General features: G+C 46.7%; 1 long non-coding RNA gene across 2 annotated transcripts in view; it reads right to left on the reverse strand.

The window, feature by feature from the left end:
• Positions 1–218: 218 nt before the first annotated feature.
• LOC110476594 (uncharacterized) overlaps positions 219–13,703 on the reverse strand; it is a 149,132-nt gene continuing 135,647 nt past the window's right edge. For both annotated transcript variants that reach the window (XR_002466449.2, XR_014949669.1), the window contains one exon: positions 219–2,746. This is a non-coding gene — a long non-coding RNA (uncharacterized LOC110476594). The remainder of the gene's footprint in view (positions 2,747–13,703) is intronic.

Consider the following 13,703-nt stretch of genomic DNA (forward strand, 5'->3'; position numbering starts at 1 on the left):
GATTTCCCCACGTGATACTGCTTTTAAAGCAGTATCAAGCACACAAGTCTGAAGTGCTGGACCTTGAACCCATCCACCCTGAGCCTCACCCTACTCCCAGGTACCCAATAATGGATGAGAATAATAAATAAATTATAAGATAATAATTACCTAATTACAGAGAATAATAAAACTGTAACTAAAATAAAGGAAAATGAAATAGTATCAATGTAAAACAATAGTATCAATGCATATTAGAAATCCACATAATCATTCATGAAAGGATTATTTGCAGCAACAAGTAGATTTCCCTATGTGATACTGATTGTGTGACATTTTAAGCACAGAAATCTGAAGTGCTGGACCTTGAACCCATCCACCCGGAACCTCACCCTACTCCCAGTACCCAACAATGGATGCCCCAGAGGTAAACATGGGAGAATGTAAGAGGAAAAGTCAGAGGAAAAGCATGTGGACATGTGGACAAGCACACAGATGCATTTCCTCAGAGTTCTTCTTCACCCTTCAATAACCCACAAATCTGTTACTTAAAGCTCAGTTGGTCAAATCACTGTAACAACCAAATAAACAAAATATACAGTTAGGAATAGCAGAGACAGACCTGTAGAAAGTCTCTAGAAAACATTTGGAGAGGTGCCCCAGGAGTCACTATATGTACTTTTCTAACACCACCAACTTGACACTCATCTGTGGCCAGGCAGGATTTTAGGAATACTAGGAACATGCAAACACAGCGGATGCAACTTCAGTGTTTTATAAACACAGTGTGCATTCACTCTTTTGAGTGTTAAATGTTAGTTTAGTCAGCCCACCTCAAAAAGGATACAGAAAAATAAAACACATAAATAATTTAACAGATATAAATCTTAAAATGGTAGAAGTGCTTAATGGCCTCTTAATGACAGTAAACATAAATGGACTTTAGCCCTTCAAGGACTAAATGGAAATAAGATAGAGTTAAAACAGTCAGAGAAAAACCTGCCTCCCCAAGTGTGATCTCTGTTCCTCTGCTGTTTCCTAAATTTGCATATAACATAACGTTCATTCCTAAGCATCCAGTACTGGTCACAGTCAGGCAGAAGGCATGATGTCAGGTAAACCTCAGGTACAAATGGCACAGCTTTACATTAAAATAAATAAATAAAGAGAGATTAATCTCTGTTTTTCTTCAAAGTAATTTACAAGGGAGGTAAAAATCTCACAGTACGTTGTAAACTAAGTGGGGCAACACTGATATGGCTGTGGAGTTTTCTCCTAATATATTTGTTAGGAGAGAACTTTTTAGGGGAAAAAAATAAGACAAAAAAGGAAGCTGAATTTTTCCCGTTAAACACCAGCCTTCCCTATCACATCTTGCACAAATCTGTAACACTATTCAATCAGTCCAAAGCCTGGGATTGCAGAGCCCTTCGACAGATGAAGTAGAGGACTGGTGGAGGAAAAATTATTTCAATCCACTTTTAGGATAAAAGATGAAATGCAGACAAAAAGCACTCAGTAGCATCTTGTGCTTCACAGTCCCTGTAGAAATGTGATCTTCTGGATGACCTATATTGCTGGGGATTCAATCAAAAGAGGTTTAATGGCTGGGCACGGGAGCAATGAAGTCATGGTGGAAGGCAGTTGGGTAGGTGGTATTTGGTAGCTCATTACAAGGCGGGTGATGGTCCAGAACATTTGCCTTGCTTAAATATCAAAAGTAAAGGTATCAAACTGGAACACCTTTCCTATGAAAACAGGTTTAGAGTTGGGTTGTTCAACCTTAAGAAGTCTCCAGGGATATTTTAGTGCAGCTTTTCAGTATACAAAGGAATTTCTTAGAAATACAGAAGCTGATTTTTTACCACTGTCTGTAGTGACAGAACAAAGAGCAACAATTTTAAACCCAAAGAGGGCAGATGTACGTAAGGCATAAAAATGAATTATTTTGTGATAAGGGTGGCATGACACTGGAATGGGTTACACAAAGATGAAGATGTTCCATCAAAGGAGGTTGGGTGAGGCTTTGAGCAACCCAGTTTAGTTGCCCCTGCCTGTGGGAGGAGGTTAAAATAGATGATCTCTGAAGATCCTTTCTGGCCCAAAATATTCTATTGCTCTGTGATTCTAGAGGAATATCAGCACATGCAAATATACAGTTATTCACAATTGCCTGGCCACCTGTACAGAATTGTCACTGAAATAAAAGAAAAACCCCAAACCAACCAACCTGAAAGACAATCATTATTTTCACTAGTAGTTACATACTAGGAAACCTCATTTCCTAAGCAGCAGTTATGCATGGGTAAGCCTGGTGATTCCTTGAAAACATCTAGTCAGCAAAATACCAGCTTTGTAGAACTTTTTGTGTCAGGATGGGAATACTGAAGTTCTTAATTTAAACATTGTTTCCCTTTGGATTACAGGGAAACAACAGTGAAAGGAACATGTGTTTTATCATGTCTGATGACAAACAAGGGAGGAAAATAACATTAGTTTTCAACATTATCCAGTGTGGGGAAGTACAAAGGAAATTGAACAGATGCCTTCCTTTGAATGTTGGTTCTTTTTCAAACACCTATTTCTATAATTTGGTAAGAGGAACATGACAATCTAGCTTTCTGAATTAAAAATTGAAAAACAACAGGTTTACTTGAGAGATTGGTCACTGGGTATTACTTACTTGTGACACCAACTTCAGGATGCTCCATTACAAACAAGTACCATGCAGCAGCTAGTTTGAATCCCTCAGGATTTTCAATGAAATCTGAAACCACAGAAAAAGCATTTTATCCAAAGGAATAGAACGGGGTTATCAAAGGATATGGTTATGTCACTTCAGAGACATGGGGTACATGATTCTTCTCAGCATCAATTTTAGCAGCATACATAACTAGGTACATCATGCAGACCACCATTGTGGACTCAGAAACAGAAAGATAGATGTAAAAGGTTAACATTAGGTGTGCAAGACTGTCATTCAACTTCAGATGTTTCAAACCAAGAATTCAAGATTTCATTACCTTAATTTAGCTGAATGTCCAATGTTCAGGAAAGAAAATGAAACTTGAATGCCCAAGTCCACCTGGTTTTAGGCTCTAACACACAAATTTGAACCCCACTCCTGCTGCACAGTCAGTGGAGAAAATTTCAGAGGCAATTTATTACATGAGTGGTTGAATACAGCTGTTTCTCTCTCCAGCCACTGTAGAAGTGACAGTAGAGAGGTACAAACGATCAGGGGAGCTCATTGAGCTCAGTCTCTCATGGCTGAGGACAGCAATGCAATGCAATATTTATTTTAAAGACTCCACAAAGCACCTACTCAATTCAGTGTGAGTTACTTATGATTAGCATGATTGTGAGCAACTTAACAGCTTCTGAGACCTTGACACAGGCTTTAAAATTTGAATAAAGGTCACAAGTTCACAACTACAATTTGTTATAAAAGGGCAGCAAAAGTCAACTGCACTGCCAGAAAACACGCTCCTCTCACTAATTGGGGATTTTTTTGCATAAAACTTCCAGAAGACCCTAAGCACTCATGCTACTGAGGAGCACAGCCTTTCCTTGCCTCCATCCCCACCAACCTTATGCAACAGATAAAACCCAACTCCTGAATTAGGCAACTCTGCTAAGGTAATATGAATGTGACCACTGTTCTAGATGTATCATAGCATTTACAAACAGGTAATGAATTAAAAATAAAACAAAACAAAACAATCTATTGCAGTACAGAAAAATACTTGCTTTGGAATAAAGCAGCATCCAGCCTGCAGTGTCCTCCTGGATAGAGCCTCCAAAAAATTTCTAATAGCTGTCCAGAAAATTGCCCTGTCAGAATCTACTCCCTCTGTGCCACTTCAACAGCAGGAAGACCTGGATACCTAACAGAAATATTTCTGGCATGGAAAGCTGTGGAGTTGCGTTATGTATATGTTTTATTATCCCTGTATTATGTATTGGTTTATTCCTTTGTACCCCCGTGTGCAACTTGGTTTATCCCCAGTTTTCCCGCCTTGTCCTCCCTTCCCGCCTTCCCAGTATCTATCCATCACCCTGAAAGAGGCATTTTACCCCCCCCGGGTGCCTTGTCTATCACTCGGTGCCCCTTCCCATCCATCCAGAAGCTTCTACTCAGGGCACCGGGTGATTGGGCGAGGACCTGGGGCTCCCCCCATATCCTTCCCCCATTGGACCCCACCATATCCCCCCATCCCGGAGCCACCCCCTATCCCTATCCCCATTGGTCGTTGGATACCCCTCCCTTACAGTTTATAAGCCAGTGCAAGCACCTTGTGCTTGTTCTTGTTGGCTGGCACCGTTCTAGGATATTTAGCCCCGTTGGGCTACAATAAACTCGGACTTAGCCCCCAGCAGGATCCGCTCTTCATTTACCACCGCGAGGCTTGCTAGCGCTGCCCGGAACCCACAAAGGCACTCTCCAAACCCCAGCTGGGAGCGGCGGAGGGTGCCTCCATCGCCCGCCCTCGCCCCACAAGAGCTAGCTGGGGCTGAGAGAAAGGGATCTGGGGCGGGAGCGCGGCAGCTGGCGCCCAACGAGCGGCCCCGTTTTCGCGGCGTTGGACCCTCGTTTGAGGATTTTAGGGTCGCGCAGACCTGAAGAATCGTCCTCCTGGCCGTCAGCTACCCCGGCGAGAGCAGACCCACGTTTTAGTGGGTGGCACTCTTGGGGACAGGATCGGCAGCTCTGGAACGCACCTCCGGAGTCGATTCTCTCGCGGAGAAGCCCTGCGATTGGTTTTTCTTTTCCACCCTTCCCTCTCGGACCCCTGTGGTTTGTGAGTATAGGGGCCCCTGGGGCTTTCCCGGTCCTTTTTTTGGTTGGTTCCTTTCCCCTAGGTTTTAGGGGAAGGATCCCTTTTTGGTGGGTTTCTTTTTCCCCGGGGTTCGGGGAAAAAATTCCTGTTTTTGGTGCTTCCCTTTCCGGGCGGGAAGCTTAAGGACCGAGACAAAGCCGGAAGTGTGGTCTTTTGTTTTTCGTTCGTGTTTTCCCAATCGTAGGCGCTGCGGCACGATTTAACATCTAACAGCCATGGGTGCAAGGCTGTCCGTGCCGCAGAAGAGCATTTATTCCCAAGTTGTGGGTATCCTTTTAGTGAGGGGAATTAAGGTTAAAAAATCTGAAGTAAAACGGTTCGTTCAGTGGTTGTCGCAAACTTTCCCTGACATTTCGCCAGCTAAATTATACCAAGCTCCTTTTTGGGAACAGGTAGCGGGAAAGATCCTGCGACAGTCAGATCTCTCTCTCTCCATATTCACCCATTTGGCTCTCCAAATTCGCGATATAATTAAATATCGCTACGAAAGTCTGCTACAGCCAGCTGCAAACAAACCGATCCCCAGTTCGGCGAGTAGTTCATATAACCCTACTCCGCTTCCCTGTCCCTCAGCCCGGTCGCTGCAGTACGATGCGGCAGCCGCCGCTGCGGCAGGGCACGGGGCGGCTGCTGTCGCTGCTCCCGAGGCTGCGGCTGCGGCGGGCGCTGCGGGAAAACTGCGGCAAAACTCTCCCTCTCTCCCGAAGTCGGGTATTATCAGACAGGCATCCCGGCATTGCCCGCAGGCAGATTCTGGCCCCTCTGAGAATACCCTAGACACCCCGCAGAGCGGTGCAAGCACTGTCTCTGCTTCTACCCGTTCCCCTTCTTCCCCGCGCTGTACAGCCCCGTCCCGTAGAGACTCCGTTCGTTTTCAGTTATCCCAGACCCCCGAATATCCCTCATCCCCCATCCTCCATCCCCAAACCCCACGAAATAGCTCCCCTTCTTCCCCCTTCCCCAGGACACAAGATGGAGGTGACCGCGTGGGTTTTCCCGCCACTCGTGCTCCTTCTTCCCATGATCCCTGTCCTCCCCCCTCCCATAATCGCTTCCGGCAGACCAACCCCTTCTGCTCCCCAGATTTCTCCGCCCACCTCCCTCCTCCACCCCCCGTCAACTCCCCCTCCATTGAATTATTCAACACCCCACCCCTCAGCTCCACCCCCGGGGAGGGGAGTCCCCACCATACCACTCCCCCTGCTCCAGACCACGCCTCGTCCCCTGGTTCCCACGACCCCACTTCCAGTTCCCACGCTTTCGGTTCCGGGGGGGGGGAGCGTGGGAACCCCGATCCACCCCAGTCCCTACCTGCCTTCTCGGCCGCACCCGTCACCTGTACCCCGCGGCGGGGGGGTAGGCCCCTTGCACAGTGGTCCCCCATCCCCCAGCAGACCATCAAAGAGCTCTGCAAGGCCAAGAAGGGGTTCGGAATGGAAAGCGAATACTTCCGAAGCTTATTAAAAGCAACCCTCTCCTCCAAAGAATATGTCCCAGCAGACATGCGAACTCTCTTCTCCTGTTTAATTACCCACGGAGAATTCCTCATCTGGGAGTCCGAGTGGAAGCGGGAGATCAGAGAGGTGTTACCTGACCTCTGGGCCAATGCAGATAGCTCTAGGGATGAGGATGGGGCTGTAATATCGCTAGACCACTTGTGCGGGGAGGGGGATTGGAAAATGGGGACCAAGCAGGCGGAAAAAATCCCCAGAGAGGCGCTGCAAGTCAGCACTAGGGCAGCAGAAAAGGCGTTTTTTAAGTTAAGACCCAGCGGTACGGTTATTAACTTCTTGTCCCTAAAGCAGGAATCCCTAGAACCTTTTGTCGCGTTCGTGGATCGCTTGCATCACGCGATGGAGGCTCAGGTCCCGGACGAGAGGCTGCGAGAGGGGATGCTTGCCACAGTTGCGAGGCAGAACGCTAACGATGCGTGCCGGCAAGCAATCCTCAGTCTGCCCCTGGACCCTGAGCCTACCCTTCAAAGCATGCTGCAGGTCTGTGCGAGGAAGGTGACAGTTCCTGCTAAAGACATTCCAGAAACTCCTAAACCACCAACAAAGAGAGTAGCCTTCGTTAAAGCCGTGACACCGCCAGCCACCCCTTCTCCAGATCGCCGCCCTACAGAAGCACCCCCGAGGGGACAACAGCACCATCAGGCCTGCAATCTATGTAGGCAGAAGGGACATTGGGCTTCCCAATGCCCGCTGAGGGACGAGTTTTTTAGGTTTAAACAACAGCGACAAGAAAAGAGTGCCCCCAACTCGGGGGGAAAACAAAAAAACTGAGTCATCAGCGCAGTCCCTCCCTGCGCGAGGACATAAATATGGTGGGTTCTATAACATCAGAGGAGGGGAGGGACGACTACCTGCAATGCCCACCTGAGGACATTTCACTGGACTTGACACACCAGATTATGGCTGACAAACCAGCCTATATGAGAGAAGATGTGGATTTCATTCCCACTGCTTGGCTGGGTCGAGGCCCGAACCAGCCCAAGCCGATACTTAACATCGTATCTGGTTTCTCCCCATATAGGTTAGCCCTGACTGAAGCTCTGCACCTAAGGGACAGCGACTGGCACTCCATCGCTGTCGACACAGAAGACCCAGGAACCTGGAGGAACCTCCACAGTAAGTACATCGTTCTTGGGGACACAAAATTCACGCCTCTCGAAGTCACTATTGCACCATCCCTGACATCTAGGAACACCGAGCGATTAGTGGTGTGGCTGCACTGCCCCCATCCTCCAGTCTTCCTTCCCAAGGGCCAAATCATCGCCCAAGCCATTCCAGCATCTGGGCCTCCGGCACACCCTGAGGATCTATGGAAGAAGTCAGCGAAGAAGAGCTACCAGGTGTGCCAGGCCCAGGTCATAGGGAAGGAAAGACCAAAGCTCTCCTGCTATATGCGGAAGGATGGGGAGTACAAACACCTAAGCGGTCTCCTAGATACAGGAGCAGACGTAACAGTCATTCCCGAACGGGATTGGCCGTCACGCTGGGAATTACAAAACGTGGCAGGGAAAATTCAAGGTGTAGGGGGTTCTCAATTGGCAAAGCAATCAAAAAACATCGTAAAATTTGAGGGGCCGAACGGACAATCGGCCTATTTACGCCCGTTCGTATTAGATTACACAGAACCCTTATGGGGGAGAGACCTGATGGCCCAGTGGGGGGTCACAATTAACATCCCGACCCCCCAGGTTTTTCGGGCAACAGTCACTGAGGAGCGTCCTACCCGAAAACTTAATTGGCTCACAGATACACCAGTGTGGGTAGAGCAGTGGCCGCTCAATAAACAGAAATTAAAAGCGCTTCGGGAGCTCGTGAACGAGCAACTTGCCAAAGGGAATATCCAGGAAACAACATCCCCCTGGAATTCCCCTGTCTTTGTCCTGAAAAAACCTGGCAAAGACGAGTGGCGCCTCCTTCATGACCTTCGCGCCATCAACAATGTAATAAAAGACATGGGTCCTCTCCAGCCAGGGATGCCGTCCCCCACGATGTTACCAGAAAATTGGGAATTAGCTGTCATTGACATCAAAAATTGTTTTTTCCAAATTCCCCTACACCCTGATGACGCACCACGGTTCGCCTTCTCAGTTCCTTCCATCAACCGAGAAGCCCCAATGGAGAGATACCACTGGAAAGTTCTTCCCCAAGGCATGAAAGTCAGCCCAAACATTTGCCAGTGGTACGTCTCTTCATTGCTGTCCCCTGTGCGTGCAGCCACCGAGGGCGTGATCATCCAGCACTATATGGATGATATTCTTATTTGTGCCCCCAACAGCGATCTACTTACACACGCGCTTGAACTGACAACCAGTGCGTTGGTTGCTGTAGGGTTCGAGCTGCGAGAGGATAAGATTCAAAAAATGCCACCTTGGAAGTACCTAGGTTTGGAGATAAACAAGCGGACCATTGTTCCGCAGAAATTGGCCATAAAAAATTCAATTCGGACTCTAGCCGACGTGCAGCAGCTGTGTGGGTCTTTAAACTGGGTGAGACCCTGGTTAGGTATTAACAACGAAGACCTAGCCCCTCTTTTCAATTTATTGAAAGGGGGGGAAGAGCCTAGTTCTCCCAGGGAACTCACTCCAGAGGCCAAAGCTGCTTTGCAGAAGGTTCAGGAGGCAATGTCTGCCAGGCAGGCCCACAGGTACAATCCGGGCCTGCCCTTCAGATTCATCATATTGGGCAGACTGCCACACCTCCACGGTGTCATCTTCCAATGGGCAGACACCCTAGGAAAGGGCAAGGATAAGGACAAAAGGGACCCACTCTCCATCATAGAGTGGGTATTCCTGAGTCATTCACGATCCAAAAGGTTGACACGGCCACAAGAGCTGGTGGCAGAGCTAATCCGCAAAGCGAGAACGCGGATTCGGGAGCTGGCGGGGTGTGACTTTGATCACATCCACATTCCTTTAAAATTAGAATCGGGCCAATTCACAAAGGCAATGTTAGAACACCTGCTGCAAGAGAATGAATCATTGCAGTTTGCACTGGACAGCTACACCGGAAAAATTTCTGTTTTGAGACCGGCCCACAAAATTTTCAATTCCGAAATCCAATTCACTCTGTCAACAAAACAAATTCAGAGCAAAAAACCCTTAAAGGCTCTAACAGTTTTTACGGACGCGTCCGGAGGGTCCCACAAGTCAGTAGTGACTTGGAAAGATCCTCAAACTCAGCAGTGGGAGGCAGATGTTGTTGAAGTAGAAGGATCCCCTCAAGTAGCTGAGTTGGCCGCAGTCGTTAGAGCTTTTGAGCGGTTCTCTGAACCTTTTAATTTGGTAACTGATTCGGCCTATGTAGCAGGTGTAGTGTCTAGAGCACAGGATGCAATCCTGCAAGGTGTCTCCAACGATGCCCTTAACAGGTTGCTCTCTAAGCTGATAAGGCTAGTCTCCCACCGAGAGCAACCGTTTTATGTGATGCATATCAGGTCACACACCGACCTGCCGGGGTTCTTGGCCGAGGGCAATCGCCGTGCCGATTCCCTCGCTGCCGCCCCCGCACAGCTGGCGCCGCTCCCGGACAAGTTCCAACAAGCAAAGATCAGCCACCAGCTTTACCATCAGAATGCGCCCGGCCTGGTGAGGCAGTTCCATCTAACCCGGGACCAGGCCAAGGCCATTGTGGCCACATGCCCATCCTGTAAGTCGCTCCCACTACCATCAGTGAGCGCAGGGGCTAACCCTAGGGGTCTGAAGTCCTGTGAGGTGTGGCAGATGGACGTTACTCATATCCCCTCCTTCGGGAGGATGAAGTACGTCCATGTCTCCGTAGACACCTTCTCTGGAGCAGTTTTCGCCTCTGCCCACACAGGGGAGAAGGCCAAGGAAGTAGAGAAACACCTGATACAAGCCTTCTCCATGCTAGGCGTCCCAAAACAGATAAAAACAGACAATGCCCCCGGGTACACATCCAAGGAATTCGCAGGCTTCCTGCAGCAATGGGGAATAGAACATAAAACTGGCATCGCCTATTCCCCGACAGGTCAAGCCGTGGTAGAGAGGACTCATCAAAGCATCAAAAGGATGCTTAAACAACAACAGTCGTCAGCTAAAAATGAGTCCCCCCAGGTTCAGTTAGCGCGGGCCCTTTTTACCATCAATTTCTTAAACTGTTCCTTCGAGTGCCTCAACCCCCCCATCGCGAGGCACTTTAATTCCTACGAGCAGAGCAAGGTCAGGGAAAAGCCGCCAGTTCTCATTAAAAACCCTGAGACCTGGCGGCAGGAAGGACCCTATGACTTGGTCACCTGGGGACGGGGGTACGCTTGCGTATCCACGCCCTCAGGCCTGAGATGGGTCCCTTCCAAATTCGTCAGACCATATGTCCCTAAGACCCAGAAGAGAAAACCGGACAGTCCTCAAGTTGGGTACGCCGCCCTCCGACGGCGGAAAAGGTCCCCCTCACCTGGTCCCCCCTCTTCCCTCCCTGGCTCCGGAAATTCTCTGTTCCCCTTTGAGTTAGACCTCCCCTACCTCGACTATTAATTTCAGTTGCTTTCTAAAGAAACAGGACTTTTGCTGCTGCTGGGACTCATTGTGTTTATTACAAGCTTTAACATAGTGGTGAACTGAAACCCTTGAACAAAGAAGGGTTTCAAAAAGAAGAATTTCCAGAAAAAGGAAACATCTAGTTTCAAAATGAGCCCAGTGACTGTGAAGACCCCGTTTAAAGACTTACTTTATCCTCTTCACCTTTCTTTCTTTTTAAACAAAAAAAGGAGGAGATGTGGAGTTGCGTTATGTATATGTTTTATTATCCCTGTATTATGTATTGGTTTATTCCTTTGTACCCCCGTGTGCAACTTGGTTTATCCCCAGTTTTCCCGCCTTGTCCTCCCTTCCCGCCTTCCCAGTATCTATCCATCACCCTGAAAGAGGCATTTTACCCCCCCCGGGTGCCTTGTCTATCACTCGGTGCCCCTTCCCATCCATCCAGAAGCTTCTACTCAGGGCACCGGGTGATTGGGCGAGGACCTGGGGCTCCCCCCATATCCTTCCCCCATTGGACCCCACCATATCCCCCCATCCCGGAGCCACCCCCTATCCCTATCCCCATTGGTCGTTGGATACCCCTCCCTTACAGTTTATAAGCCAGTGCAAGCACCTTGTGCTTGTTCTTGTTGGCTGGCACCGTTCTAGGATATTTAGCCCCGTTGGGCTACAATAAACTCGGACTTAGCCCCCAGCAGGATCCGCTCTTCATTTACCACCGCGAGGCTTGCTAGCGCTGCCCGGAACCCACAAAGGCACTCTCCAAACCCCAGCTGGGAGCGGCGGAGGGTGCCTCCATCGCCCGCCCTCGCCCCACAAGAGCTAGCTGGGGCTGAGAGAAAGGGATCTGGGGCGGGAGCGCGGCAGAAAGCCTAGCACCAGCTGACAGAAAGGACATACACATACATAACACCAACACACAAGCTTTGCCAAGGGACAAACTGGGCCTAATCAGGGCATGCTGCTCTCCAATAACTCTTGGCTGCAGAGTGTCCCCCTCGCCTTCACCACAGTTTAGCACAATTTAGAGATGTGATTGAGCTGTCATAACTTATCCAGGAACCTTCATCCAGGGATTACCACAGTAAAAAAAAAAAAAAACAAAAAAAAAACCCACAACAAAAACCGAACACAAAACCGCCAAAAAAAAAAAAAAAAAAAAAAAGGGGCAACTCTCCTGAAGTCAGTCTTCCCATATGTAATTCTTTCTGGAAAAGATATAGTGTAGGGTGATGTAAAAATCACTGATTTGAAATACAGCCAGGAGAAGGAATTGGTAGGTAAAAGGATTTTGCCTCTGAGAAATTTTTGCACCTTCCAAAGACAAATAATAAGAATGGATTTGTTATACTGGAAAGATAAGAAAAAAATCAGAAATCATGAGGTGCATCACATAAGTGAATTTAGCTAAGTCACCTATAATTAAAACAACAATAATTTATTAAAGAAAAAGAATGTTTTCACTCACATATCCCAGAGCACAGGAATTTACTTGTTTCTCAAGTTATACATGAAGATTGCCACATCTCACTATTCCCCATAAATTCAAATAGATTATTACCCTCAGCTGATACATCAAAACAAGTGTTTCAAACCGCATCAGACAAGTGTAAAAATTCACAGAGATTAATGAATTTAAGATTCAAAACAAGCAATATACCTTTGAATAAAATATATTTGAAGGGTTTTTTTATAAAGATGAGTTAATTTATTAGGCATATTTATCAATTGATTCCTGAAAAACTTATTGCTATTTTTAAGTAGTAGAACCTTTTCTTTTTAATCAGTTCTTCCCCCCTAATATTGAATCAAAGCTGGAAAGAAAACTCCTCCCTAAGAAGGGTGTGATACCTAATGTCATAGCATACTAGTCCACCAAAGGGCTTTGCCCTGGTTAGGCTTCCTAGATACACAATACAATTTTTTTCTAACTTTATAGAAGCAGGTAGTTAGATTAATACAATATTCTTTTTCTCTAAAGTTTGCTACCTGGCCATAAATATACAGGAGCCAGGAGTAGGAATTTCCATACTCAAAATTCATTGCAACTTTTTGGGTTTGACACAATGCTTTATCCTAATGGGCTTTTATCCCCCAAATACGTTTTAATTCAATAATAAATAACCATCAGCAGAACAGGGATAATTACTGTAGAAACATTAGAAATGAAAATCTGCTATAACTGTCTCCACGTCAGTGAAAATATTTGTTATTGAAGAGTAACTGATGCCTTGAGAGATTCCAATTGTTCACACATACTTTTAATCTGTGGCAATATAACTGTTACTAATGGAATCTCTGTGTGTAAGAAATTTAAATCACAAAGACAATTTAGAGACTTTAGGGTACATCAAAATTTACCCTTCTTTTTTAATATAAAGTCTTCTGGGCTTCTTACTTTGTTACTGTCCTTTCAGAGAGAATGTTTCTGATTCAAATCCATTTGCCACTGCTGAAGGTAAACCTATCCACTATTCTTTTTACCATATAGCAGAAGCATAGGAGCAAAACATCCTCCACGTCCAGCTTCTTCAGAGTCAGAACAGTGTATCCATCTTGCAATCTGTGGATCTTGTGACTTCACTCAACAATTCCAAAATTGTTTTGGAGTCCTGTTTGGGGCTTTTTTATCTTCACAGTTCAACACAATATTTGGTACCACCACAGTTGTTTATGGATCTTTCCTCTTTCAATAAAAAGATGGTACACCTTTAATTCATCTCTTAGAGCTTTTACTCAGAACTGCCTAAATCTAAAAACCTATTTTTTCCCTTCTGCCCTTCCTTTTCCTGGTCAGAAAGCACACAGCTGATATTAACTGATGTTTTCTTCCCTCTACAAATATCCTTGGCATTTGACCCTGCTAATCCAGC

The sequence above is a fragment of the Lonchura striata genome, chromosome 1, assembly GCF_050655825.1.
Source record: "Lonchura striata isolate lonStrDom1 chromosome 1, ASM5065582v1, whole genome shotgun sequence".
Classification (NCBI taxonomy): Eukaryota; Metazoa; Chordata; class Aves; order Passeriformes; family Estrildidae; genus Lonchura; species Lonchura striata.